The sequence below is a fragment of the Hemiscyllium ocellatum genome, chromosome 28 (genome assembly GCF_020745735.1).
Source record: "Hemiscyllium ocellatum isolate sHemOce1 chromosome 28, sHemOce1.pat.X.cur, whole genome shotgun sequence".
Taxonomy (NCBI): Eukaryota; Metazoa; Chordata; class Chondrichthyes; order Orectolobiformes; family Hemiscylliidae; genus Hemiscyllium; species Hemiscyllium ocellatum.
The window spans coordinates 12013443-12028078 of NC_083428.1; positions in this window are offsets into that span (position 1 = coordinate 12013443).

Below are 14636 nucleotides of genomic sequence, written 5' to 3' on the forward strand. Positions count from 1 at the left end.
CCCACGTTCACGGATATTGGCATCTGACATGTAGCAACCTCTAAGAACCTTCATGCACATCTCCAATCCACTTACAGTACACTTCTGCAGTCCAATACTGCACTTCCAGGTGTAACAAAGTGCAATCATTCTAATGCAGCAAGGTCACTTCATGACCAGGGTCATGAAGTCAGTTCATGGACAGGGTCAGGCTGCATCTCTAAATGATTCATTTAGCACTCACTCCATCATGCTCACAACATCCTTTCCTTACCTTGCCTTTTTGTACCTTGCCTCTCAGCTAGAGATACCTGTGACAATAAAGCTAATTCTAATTCAGGTTCACAATTCTGCTGCAATGTCAGCATTCCTCAGTAAACACAATGAACCTTTGGTCGGGGTATCCTGGTCCAGTAAGTCCCGGAAAAGCACAGCTGGTCAGGCAGCATCCAAGGAGCAGAAAAATTGACATTTCGAACATTGGGAATGAGGCTTGTGGCCCAAGGAGGCTGAGAGATAGATTGGAAGGGATAGGGGCTGGAGGGAAGGTAGCTGGGAATGCAATAGGTAGATGAACGTGGGGATGAAGGTGATAGGTCGGTGAGGAGCGTGGAGTAGGTAGGTGGGAAGAAAGATGACAGGTAGAACAGTTCAAGAGGGCAGTGCCGAGTTGGAGGGATAGATCTGGGTTAAGGTGGGGAGAGTTGAAATGAGGAAACTGGTGAAATCCACATTGATCCTGTATGGTTGAAGGGTTCCAAAGCAGAAGATGAGGCCTTCTTCCTCCAGGTATCAGGTGGTTAGGGTTTGGCAGTGGAGAGGCCAAGAACTTGCATGTCCTTGGCAGAGTAGGAGGTAAGTGTTCGACCACCCTGCAGTGGGGTTGTTTAATGCATGTGCCCAGAGATGTTCTCTGAAACGTTCCACAAGTTGGCGTCTTGTCTCTCCAATGTAGAAGAAACCACATTGGGAGCAACAGACACAGTAGATGACGTGTGGTAGTACAGGTAAATCTCTTGAATGTGGAAGGATCTGGGATCAATGTGGATTTCACCAGTTTTCTCATTTCCACTCTCCCCACTTTATCCCAGATCCAATCTTTCAACTCAGCACCTCTCTCTTGAACTGTCCTACCTGTCCATCTTCCTTCCCACTTATCCACTCCAGCCTCCTCGCTGACCTATCACCTTCACACCTCCTTCATCTACCTATTGCATTCCCAGCAACCATCCCGCCAGCCCCAAACCCCTCCCATTTATTTTTCAGCCCCCTTGGGCCACAAGCCTCATTCCTGTTGAAGGGTTTATGCTTGAAACGTTGATTCTCCTGCTCCTCGGAGGCTGCCTGACCGGCTGTGCTTTTCCAGCACCCCAGTCTTTGATTCTGATTTCCAGCATCTGCAGTCCTCACTTTCCCCCAGTAAGTATTGGGCAGCTTCCATACATAGTCATACAGTTGCTCAAGATGGTTAGAGTCAGGATCCTCTCCTCATAAGGGGTGAGGAACTAAAGAACAGGCAGTTCACCACCTGTGTTGTGTCTTTCTGTCTAATTATGGTCTGTTTTATCTTTTGGAATGAAAGAGAGAGGAAAGTCTTAAGGAAAATGCAAATGAGTGCACAGTTGCACTTTTTGGTATAGGTGGGTGATGTCCCAAGCAAGTTAGTAAGCAGCACAGAAGATTAACGCTTTAGAGGTTGGTATCGGTGACAAGTAAGGGAATATTTTACAGGCAATAGATAGTGTGTTAGAGCATGACCCTTGATGGGATGTGGGTATAGCAGCAGAGATAGAGTGAGTGAAAGATGTCGCAGATAAGTTGGTGACACTTACGCTCGCAGAGTAGAGAAGGTCATTTACCTTCTTGCTACATTGCTTTGCATTACACCAGGTGGCTGAGACTACACTGACCTAGGTGGCAACCTTGGACCTTTCAGATGTTGTCAGGTGTTGTGTCCTCCACTACTGGTCCTGTGGAAGAGGATATCCCACCTCTGCACCACCCAAACTGCAGGCTCTCCAAGTCTGTGCCCACAAAGTGGGACACCGATTTTGCTTTGTTTCTCATGTCCAGGAACCATGCAGGACAGCTCCAGACTAACAACGTTGTCAAAAGGCACAATGACCTTTAAAGCACCAGGGATGCCGATCCATTCTAGGATGTTCTGATATTGGCAAGTTGTTCTTGGCATTGCAAGTGATAGAGTGGGGCTAGAACTGAACGAGAGAGGCACCAAAGAGGAGGTCATTTATGAGATGCATTTGGTGAGATGCAGTGAGAAAACCCATAAGGCCTCACAGAGATAAACTCTCCACAGAACTCAACAAAAATAGCAGCCAAAAAAAGATTTAGCCTGATAAAGTAGTTAATGTGACTAATCTATTTCCCTGAAGGGAAGTTGATCAAGCTGATCAAACTTCCTTAATTTGATCAGTGACTTCGCGGTGTTTTGTTAACATGGGAATTAATTGACTCTATCCTGAATATGATTTTCTAGCAGAAATATGTTATATCAAAAATTAATTCCAGGCCAACCAGATGAGAATCTTTAAATAAGTTGACATTTTATCAGAAATCTTTGACAGTAGATCAATCACTCTTTCAGGTATGGGCTGACCTGAAGTATGTTTTCCTGCTGAACACTGGATTCCAGCATCTGCAGTTTTTTTGTCTCGACATATTGTCAAACTTATTTCTGCCATCAGCACTCAATTAAATTAAAAATAGTGAGAAAGCCGTTTTCATGTGCACTGTACCAACTAACTCCTGATAAGATGTAACAATTAAATTTCAATTTTAAGAAATTAAATTGAGATTGTTTTGGTCTTAATAAACAATTAAATATAGCATCAGTAAATTCAACTGACATGTAAATCTTTAGGAACATAACAACGTGATGATCTAGAAATATACATACAGCTAGTGGTTGCATACAAGGTCACATCTTCATTTGAGTTAGAGTTAAAAATACGTTTTTGTGATTTATCAATAATTCCAAATACTTGCTTAACTAAGACTCTGTCCTATCTTAGGCATGTTTGAAACTGAACTTTTAAAATACTATGTTTTTTATAAACTAATTTCTGATAGTACTCGGTCAGAAGTTCAATGAAACCCATCTCTAATACCTGTACAATACGTTAAAACTTATTTATGAAAGCTCATGGGGTATAATTTATGTTCCAGTTATATTGGTCATGTGTATTGAGTTAGTCTAATGACATAAATCAAATAGAGCTTCATAATCTAATATTTATATATGCTGTGTGTATGTATGTGGGAAGGAGCAGGGGATGGGAGAGAAATGGTGAGAAACTAATCTCCCTTTGCATGTGCTGACTTATATACACATTAACCATCTGTAGGTTTAGAAATAAATATGGGCTAATGTGTTAATGGGCTAAAATGTAGGTGATGCTTATGCAGTCAAGAATAAATGTGTCCTTGCATACAAATTGCACTCGTAAAAATTCACCCAAAATCTTTGCCTTAAAATATAGTCAAATTCATGAATTACAATTTGATAACATCAGACATGCAGCTTATGTCCAAAAAAGCCAACATTCTCAAGAATATATTTTTCACAGGTTACAGAAATTTGGCAGCATACAATAAGCTACAGATCCATTAATTATCACAAAGCACATCAAAGCCATTAAAACCTCAATGGGCTGAAAAATCCTACATATATAACTGAAGCATTCAGAAGTTCAGAAGAAACTTTCACGCTAGGGGAAAAGGCATTCTACTTTTGAGGAAAGTAGTCCTAAGTGTTCATGTATACTCTCGGGTTTTCTTCTGATTTTCCAAGTCTCATCCCCTTGACGTTATGGTGGATGGTTTGGGGAATTACTGCAAAACTTCATATCATGAGGAATACATCAAAATTCAGTATGATATGCTTCCCCCTAACAATAATGTATGCCTTATGCAAAAACAGATAGATAATGTAAATAATTAGCAGAATGCCAAACTGTCTGGTATTATTAGAGAATATTAATAGGTGAAAACATTTACTTACATGTAAAATGCTTTATAAATTCCACAACAATTGCCTTTGGTTATTATACAAATTACAATGTACTTCTTCCCAACTAGATAAACTGCTCACATTTCGGATGTTGATTTTCTAAATGTAGTAACTGTTGTATTTCAAGTTTTAGGGTAAAAAGGAAATAGTGTGATAAGAATTTATTATAATTTTACCAAATCAGCTATTCTCTATTGTCATGCCACATAAAGCAAAAAGAAAATGTAATATGAATTTCAAATTATTTATAGGACTTCAAAGGATGATATCAAGTTCATTTTTGACATATTATGCATATTTATAATTGATTAAATGGCTTTTTAACTGAGAATGATCTATATGGCATTAGGCATTATTTATGTGTGGAGAATTCTTTTGCCAGTCTATTGCGCAAGACTTCCAGTATATTGTGTAGAAGATAAATATATCTTGTGGACAGCAATCTTTGTATCTTACAGTAATTCTGTCTAATTTAGTAAGGAGCAGTATTTTTGACTATAAACAGTACTGTTACATGTCACAAAATACACAAAATGCAGCTAAAAATTGTTGAATGTTTTACAACAAATAGTGCAAATTGCAAGACTATAGTTGTGCTTCAAATATTCCTTTGTTTCATAAGCTTTCTATTAAAGCTGATGTTCTTTACATTATTTTGATTTCACCCTTATTTCTGAAATATCTGTTATTCCATAAACATGCGAAGTACCTGTTGTTTGAAAGAATTCCAGATAGTAGGGCTATGTTTCTTGTATGGCTCATGGATCAGGAGCCAACAGCAACAGCTGCAACTGTTATTATGTCATCTATGCTCATTAATAAAAATTACAAAATAAGTTTTGTCTTGACTCCATTACTCTTTACAACTGTTTGTACTGTAATATATAAACCATTTTTAGTTAAGAGATTGTAATATTTCATTAAATCAGTATTCAAAATGGTTATGTATTTGATATACAGCGACTGTTGTTGGAACTATAAGTACAATATATTTTGAAGTTACCAACAGCTTGTATATTCCCAATAACTCTTCATATTTAACAGAGATTAATTGTATGTGTTAAAATGCAAAACGGGCCATATATCTTTGACTCCTTGTCAGGAGGAGTCACTACCAGAATTAAAACTTGTTATATGTCATTGCACATGGGGAATCAAAATCAATGATGGTTCTCAAGTGAAGCAACAAAAGGTACACAACATTGTGATTTTGCTTTATTCCAAGTAGATTACCTGTGAACTTTGTACAGAAAATGACAAAAAAATCAAAATTCTTGTGATATAAGTTGTGGAGATCTGCAAATTATGAAACTTAATTTCTTCAAAGTGTACAGTTGCAGGTTTGATAGTGTAATGATTTTATAAGAGAAACAGTATCTAGAGATATAAAAGTAGCACTGCCCAAACATGTAATCCTTAACATACATTGAAAATTTATATTGTCCTTTGTCTATCTGTATTTAACATTGTTTGAGAACATTGTATTAATTTTGCAAGGACAATACTTTGAAGAAAAATTAAATGTTGAATTTTCCCAGCCCTTGAACACCATTTGCAGTGGTAAGTCAGATGTGAAGATATGGTGAGCTTATAAAAATTAGATTCTTGACTTTGAGAAAAAAAGTGTCCAACTTGGCTTCCAAGGCTTGAATAGCGAGATAAGAATTGATTAACTGGATGAGTGGCAAGCGACCTATTTCAATTAATTTACAGCTCATTAGTACCTAATCTCACCTCCTTTATATGCAGTTTCCTATTCCCCCATCTACCAGAGAGAAACTAGATGGCACCAATTCTTGCCACGTATCTGATGGCTCCAGTTCAGCACTTGCTCGTCTAGGCCTTATTCTTGGACAGCTATCCTGAACATCTCAGGAAATGTTCCGGGGCAGCAACCATCTCCACCTCCCCCTCACACCTGATAGACAGAGGATGGCATCAAACACAGCAGCTTCACCACAGAATAATGGCAGATCTCCAACTCACTTTGAATAAAGTTATCCAATTCAATAAAGCACTTTGGAGTACACTGGCACTTTTCATTGTAATTCTGTCCTCGGCCCTGCTAATGTGTGGGCACAGGCATCCATTCAATGGTTTGGACCAGCATGAATCTCAGGATTTGTGACTTGCTGTCTTAGTTCTCTCTCACTTTGAGCCTATTCGGATGTTCATAGCTTCTCTGCTATTCCTTCCCTTGCCATTTTGCACTTTGTCACCGATTTAGAATTTAGAGGCTTGCAGTCCTTTTGCCTTAGCTTGCCTGTTAGCACAAAGCCAGATAGCTTGTCAGAACTATCAGCAGTGCACAGCCAAGGGGATGGACATGTTCTTCTATAGCACTGTGCAATGTTCAATGTCAAACTTACACCATGTGTCAGCAGCTTACATGGCAAACACACTCAATTGTTCCAACTAAACAGCCACATCTCAAAGTCCAAGGGAAGTAGTCCTTAGTCAAGTCGGCTGGATGAATTCACCTTAGTTTCCAATATTGTAATCTCCTTCCAATGTTCCTTAGCCTACACAGGGTGCAGAATCTGCTTACTTCATATCCTGAACAATAAAACATCCACACCATTATCCTATTGTAATGCTGCCTTTCGTGGATACTGTGCAGGATTGGGGGGAGAAGTATTCATTATTGCTGCCACAATACAATTTCTTACTGAATGTGTGCCAAAAGGCTTACGTCAGTATCAAGACAAAGATGTGCATCATTCATGTAGAGGGATCCAACTGGCTTTCTTATTTGGGGTCTCCATTTCACGATATTTAGAAGATGCTGTTCAAATGCTTTTTTGTGTGTTCTATGACAGCTGAATATCACATTTCTGAGGAGCTCCTTTGTGTCAGATATTGACCACACAGGTTCATTGGAACCACCCAATTGGATCTAGGCACAGAACCCTGTGGTCACTGCTGTGAGGGCTACTACATAAATGGATGAAGAAAATATGAAGACCAGGACCAGCATCAAATTCCAGTGAATGTGGAGCTGCCCCCTACTGTGAAGCTTCCAGCCATAGGTGCCATAATGATGCAGCAAGGACACAGGTGAACCACAGGGGCTCATCCTCTAATGAATGTCATGCAGATGATCATTGAATAGATAGATCATAGAATTCCCAATGTGGGGAAACGGGCCATTTGGCCCAACAAGTTCAAACTGACCCTCTGAAAACGAACCCACCCAGACCCACTCCCCTACTCTATTGCTCTATACTTACCCCTGACTAATGCACATAACCTACACATCTCTGAATACTATGGACAACTGAGTTAGAGGCAGTGTCACCATATGCTGTCCAGGGATAGCAATGAGAACATGATACCCAGCATATCTGTAATGCAATGCTTTCTTCCAATGGGGCCACCGACATAAATAGGATGGCCTCCACATCAGATTTTCATGCAAGTCATATCTGGGACTTTGTGCCAATGCCACGCAGATAGAAGATGCCAATTGATTCTAACGATCTTTGCTCCAGATAACTGGCTAAGCTACAAGATAGACAACATGGATTCATGAAAGCCACAGCATCATATCAAGTAAGAACAGGAGGGTGTTTTTCAGACAGAACAGCATCTTCAGTACCATACAGTGCAACAGTTCAACAAAAGTAATGCAGACAGGACCTCTTTGTGAACCTCACTGAATGGAACATAATTGCGTGTAATTGTTTTGATGCTACTGAGACCAGCATCCCATATATCATCCCAAATGCAACTGAAGCTTAATGGTTTGGTTTGTCTCTGTGGTTCAGTTTGTTTCATAAAAGCTCATTTCATTATATCCACTGATTTAATCTTGCCAAAGTTGGCACTATGGAATGTGTAAATAAAGATGAGGTTACAACATTGTGTGGCACTAAAGATGGATAGTCTCTCTACCTTTATTCCTGTAGCTGCAGTTAAATTGACATTCACTCACACAGCTGATGATGCAAAATGTTCACAGAATTACAAATGTCATCATGTATTTACAGTACAATGAACTGCCACCACTGTGCCCTCATACCTTTCTCTCTAATCGCATATACGTGCAGCCCTGGTATCTGCAGCTGGGGTAGAGCAAGTCTGTCCTATCCTGGAACCTTTTGGTCTTGAGATTTTGGTAGGGCAACCCCAGAGAAGTTTATGGTTAGAAGGACCACCATCCTGAGAATGTCCTGCCAGATACAAGTTTACCCTCCTCAGCCTTAACTTGCAGAGGGTCAGCGATTGCAGGCAGCATGGACGTAGAGGGTGCAGTCACTTCTGGAATGTCCTGAATGGACATGTGGGGGCCCATGAGTGGAGATGCAAATCAGGGTGCCAGATATTGACTGTGCCAAACCTGGGTTTCCATGGCAGCTACTAAATTGTCAGTAGCTCACAGCCAGACACTCACATGCCAGACACATCATGTTACAGATAGTTTTGGCTGACTCCCCAATCTTCAAGTGCTTCTGGCAAACGTGCCTGCTGTTCGTATGTCTGCTATTGCCTTTGAATAAAGTTGCCAATGGTGAACAGCGTTTGTAGTCTCCTGCCAGAGGCTGAGCAGGTGCCTTGTCTCTGGCAGACCTCTGAATGCCAGGGTTCTGTGATGTTTCTTCCTGTCAGCTGCAGAGACATACCAGTAGTATGCTCACCAAAATCAGCTCCTGGCTGCATCCAGCTATTGAGGATTCAACTGAGGAATCAGGGTGAACTGTGGAAGATGCAAGAGTCAGCCTTGCTTGTGCTTCCTCTGAGGGGTCTGTAGCTATTGCTCAGCAATGGAGAACAAGATGATGACGTGGGAGGCTGATCTCTTCATGGAGATGACTACTGTATATAGATACCATTGGTGACTGCAGGAAACAAGAAAAAAATCAGTTGTGACATAGGGGTATAGGTTTGGGCATGTTAAGACTATGTTCACTGTAGCAGTAGTGAGAACGCAGCATAGCACTTGACAATGAATCTTAATTGGTTGCCAGGACATGGAGGCATCACCACATGGCAGTCACAGTTCTCTCTTGCTAAGGCAAGGATTCTCACATGAAAGGGGTGAGGAAATAAATGCTGAGCACACCACGACCTATCTTGGCTGTCTCTGCCCTACTCAGAGATATTTTCACCTTGAATAAGGGAAAGGGATGGACTCAATGAGATAGAAGTGGCTGGCACAGTTAGTGTTAATACAGATAGAGAAAAAAATGGTGAAAAGTCCAGATGTGAGTGAGTATGTAGCACAGAGAACATGCAGGGTGATAGTCTGGGGTGGATTTGGTGTGAGTAAGAGCAAGTAAAGGAAGAAGCTGTGTGAGAGTGGTAGACTGCAAGCTTTGGTGCGAGAAGGGCTGCAATAGCAGGTATTGAGTCAATGTGAAATAGCAAGGAGAATATGGTGGCACCTACACTTCAGGTTCACAGAAGGTCATTAACTTTCTTCCTGCACTGCTGGGTGATCCTTCAGATGGTGGACACTGCATTGGCCTGGATGGCAACGTGGGATCAAGCTGGTGGGGCATAGTGCCATGGGCTCCTCTAGTGATCCTGGGAAAAGAGAATGACCCTGTTCTCCAGCATCCTGTCCACTAAGATATCCAGGTCCCTGTCAGCAAACCAGGGTGTCAACCTGCCTCGGTCAGCCACCTGTCGGGCAATTATTTCCACACAACTGTGAAGAGCAGCTCCTAGCTGACAACACTTGCCCTGGTGTATAGTTGAGGTTTAAACATGGCACTGGCTGCAGGAATCCCAGCAAAAGTAAATACTTCTACCAATGACATGCACACTAAAGTTCAAGTGTGGCACAGAGGTGTGGTGCATACATAACGAAATGAGCAGCAGAAAATTATGTGAGAAGACTTGCTAGGCTCATAGAGAGAAATCATTCATGAAACTTTCTGAAATTGACATTTACCTGATTTTTGCTAAAATTTCAGCCCCATATAACTTGTTCAATGGATAATGAGTCATTGAGTCATAGAGATGTACAGCAAGGAAACAGACCCGTCGGTCCAACCTGTCCATGCTGAACAGATATCCCAACACAATCTAGTCCAACCTGCCAGCAGCCAGCCCATATCCCTCCAAACCCTACCTATTCATATACCCATCCAAATGCCTTTTAAATGTTGCAATTGTACCAGCCTCCACCACTTCCTCTGGCAGCTCATTACAACAATATACCATCTTCTGAGTAAAAAGGTTGCCTCTTTAGGTCTCTTTTATATCTTTCCCCTCTCAACCTGAACCTATGCCCTCTAGTTCTGAACTCCCCCACCCCAGGGAAAAGACTTTGTCTATTTATCCTATCCATTCGCCTCATGATTTTGTAAACCTCTATAAGGTCACCCCTCAGCCTCCGACGCTCCAGGGAAAACAGCCCCAGCCTGTTCAGCCTCTCCCTTTGGCTCAAATCCTCCAACCCCGGCAACATCCTTGTAAATCTTTTCTGAACCCTTTCAAGTTTCACAACATCTTTCCGATAGGAAGGAGACCAGGACTGCACGCAATATTCCAACAGTGGTCTAACCAACGTCCTATACAGCCGCAACATGACCACCCAACTCCTGTACTCAATACTCTGACCGATAAAAGAAAGCATACCAAACGCCTTCTTCACTATCCTATCTACCTGCGACTCCACTTTCAAGGAGCTATGAACCTGCACTCCAAAGTCTCTTTGCTCAGCAACACTCCCTAGGACCTTACCATTAAGTGTATAAGTCTTGCTAAGGTTTGCTTTCCCAAAATGCAGTACTTCGCATTTAGCTGAATTAAACTCCATCTGCCACTTCTCAGCCCATTGGCCCATCTGATCAAGATCCTGTTATAATCTGAGGTAACCTTCTTCGCTGTCCACTACATCTCCAATTTTGGTGTCATCGGCAAACTTACTAACTATACCTCTTATGCTCACACCCAAATCATTTATATAAATGACAAAAAATAGTGGACGCAGCACCAATCATTCTGTAGTCCGAAAGCAATTTTTAAAAAAATTATGCAAAACATCAATGCTCCCAAAACAGTTCAGTACGAAAGCAAACTGATCTGAAATTCTAGCCAAGTACTGCAAATGCTGAAGATTTGAAATAAGAGCAGAAGCAGTGAGAGAAACCCATCAGGTTGGGTAGCATCTGTGGAAACTGAAACAGCATTAGCATTTCAAGTCCACTAAAGGTTATTCATTAGAACTGGGTTAAAACTCTCTGCTTCCCAAATTTTAAAATAAGACAGGAGAATGAGACAAAGACACTTAAGATGTTTACTTTTGTCCTATGATCTTACTTCCAGTTTTCAAAAACACCTCCAAGGATTTTAGCAAATCCCACCATTGACACCTTCAAGCAATGAGAGGATAAGACTTGAATGCTAAAAAAGGACAGAAAATACTTCCAGAATTCAATCAAAAACAGGATTTTGAGCCAACTGGGGATGGGAATGAAGACAAAACAGCCAGCAAACTGGTTTTCCTATTCTGTTACCAGTACTGTTCATCTAAATTTAGAAAAGAGAGAGAGAGACAGACAGAGGACTCTTGGAGTGATAGTGAAAATTTATTTGCATTGTGAAAGTTGTACAATAACAGAGTAAACACTGAAAGCATTAGCTTGTTTTCCATTTAAAAGTATCATGAATGGATTTATTTTGCGATGGAAAGAACGCATAGATTAGAAAGCTGTTGGTTTCAGTTCTCAGATGCCCTGGTTCAAGTTAAATGCAAGATGAGTTTTTTTCTGGAGAACAGAGTTAGCTCAGAACAGTTAGGAAATGGTTTGTGTTAGTGTGACAGTTTTAGTTTGAGAGTCTCCATAAGTGGTTGGTTAGAACCCTGAAGGGTTATTTAAAGCTGAGAATGTCTATGCACAATTGTTTGAATCATCAAGGAAAAGGCTATCAAACTCTCAAGATTAGAAAGAAGCAGGTAACTCAAACCTATGGATGGTAGAGAAGAAGATGCCCTGCTATTTGAGCATTGTAAAGTGATGGTGTTAAGAAACATGGGATTGTATTTTTCCCCCAGGTATTTTGGAATATTTCAATTGTATTATTTGTAAATTGATTGGATTGTTCTATTTTTATCTTAATTCATTTTCCAAATTAAACTTCTTTATTATTAAAACCAAACCTGTGGCTTTGCATGTTTGTGTTTCAGTGAAAGATCACTTCAAATTAATAAAAAGACCTCTCAATCTACATTTCAGTCTGGGATCTAACTTGTCCAGTAATGATGTGGAAGTGCCAGTGTTGGACTGGAGTGGACAAAATTAAAAATCACGCAACACTAGGTTATAGTCCACAAGGTTATTTGGAAGTACAAACTTTTGGAGCACTGCTACCTGAAGAAGGAGCAATGCTCTAAAAGCTAGTACTTCCAAATAAATCTGTTGGACAAACACCTGGTGTTGTGTGATTTGTAACTTTGCTGAAAATGTGTTGCTGGAAAAGCGCAGCAGGTCAGGCAGCATCCAAAGAGCAGGAGAATCGACGTTTCGGGCATGAGCTCTTCTTCAGGAGGGCTCATGAATTTCAGGATTTGTAACTTTGTCCAGTAATAACATCAGTTGGAATTTTAATAGAGTCATTAATATGAAGCATCTTCACAGAAAAGCTTATCACTGGGGCTGTGGACTTTTCACTTGATAAATGACAGGAAGCCCCAAGGACTTTCCTGCCTGCTGCCAGGAGAATTTAGTAACAGAAGGAGTTGGCCACAAATTCTTTCGGTTTGCTCTACCATTTTATTATGGCTGTTTTGATCTTAGCTTAATTGTACTTTCTTGCCTGTTCCACGTCGGCCATGAACAGCAACCACAAACTTCCCTCCCCCCAACCCCACTTCATCCCTGAACCTCCATTGCACATATGGTGTAACCAAGTTATTATCTCAGAGGAGAGGCTAGTCCAATAGCAGGAACCTTGAGCACTGTCTGTAACTTGCCCCAAATCTTTTAACTGGACTGACAAAATGCCACTGTCAGGTTGACTCCCACCGCCAGTGAGACTGCCAGAAGGCAGGAAAATTTTGGGAAACCAATCAAATGCACAAGTTTCTAATTTTGTTCCTTGGCTGGCTCCAAACCTTCACAGGTGCAGGGACTCAATCATATTCTTAGTTATTCATTTATGGAATGTGGGTGCTTCTGGCTGGGTCAGTATTTATTGCCCAATCCTCATTATCCTTGAGAAGGTGGTCATGAGCAGCTTTCTTGAACACTGCAATCCATTAAATGTAGGTTGATTTGCAATGCCTTGAGGGAGAGTATCCCAGGATTTTGGCCCAGCCCATATAAACTGTAAAGATCAAATAAATAATATTTGTAATAATTTGTAAAGTCAATGGTTTGCTTTTTCTTATTTGCATAAAAATAATTAGTGTCTTGGTAAAAATAATGTGATATTGTTACAATCATTTTGTCAGGGCAATGGATAGACTTTATGGGCACTGGTCCTTATCCCGATTCTGGGTCTCTTGTTCCTTTATAACTTATTTACTCATTTTAATCCTCAACATTTCTATCAAGCATCTTTGCAATGTACTTGAGTCCTATAGAATAGAATTGTGCAACATCGAGAAAAGTCATTCAGCATATCATGTTTGCACCAGTTCTTTCTGAGAAACATCCAGTCAGTTCTACCACTTCTTGCCTAAATATTTATCCAATTTCTTTCTGAACACTAATTTGAATCTTGATTTACCACAATAACAGAAAAAAAACATTCCAAATTCTAACCACTCTCTGCACATAATGTTTTCCTTATGTTACCTCCAGTTATTTTGCCAATCAATATGTGAAGTTCAATCTGGGTCACCTTATTATGTTTGTGGTGCACCAGAAGCATAAATAGAACATGAGGTAGATGCAGGGTAAACTTAAACAGGGAATACATTACTGAAGGTCTCTCAGCTCCACAATAGTATTAGACAGCAACAGTCCAGCTGCCACTTCAGGTCACCTAATCTGTTCTCTTTAAGAGACAACACAGACCCAACTATATACCTAACATCCCTACCCCTTTATTTCAATACTTGCCTTAACTGCTATTTAACAGGCATTGTAGCTAATATATGTACATCCGAAATATTAACAGAAAAATGGAAAAAGTAAATAACACTTCCATCGTCTACATTGCCATGATCAGTCTCTCAGAGGGTTGGTGATTCATAGAAGATCATTTCCTTGTGTCAGGAACCTTTAAGTTTAGTCTCCTAAGCTTTCAGAAGCTCCTGTTGCTCCACAGATACATCCCTCTCTGATTGGCTGTAGTTGCTCTGTGATGCTGCTATGGTCTCCTCCCTGGTTGGTGTGGCCGACCCTGGCCCGAAGACACATGACTCAATCGATACCACTGGCTCCATATGGACCAGCTCAGTATTCTGAAGTACTCCCCTCTGTTGATAAGGTGAAGTAACCAGCTGGTCCATGCTCTTCTCCAGACTGGTGCATTCCTAGTCTGCACTGCATATGAAAACCGTCTTGTTTGAGTCGTCATCACCACCACCACTGGGATCCACTTTATCTGCAGACATATAATTCCAGACCAGCACAGTTTCTCCTCTTTGGAACATTCTCAATCTTGTGTTTCCCACATTTCTAACCATCTGCCCTTCTTGGTTTCGCTCTACCACTTCTCTGGTCTCTTC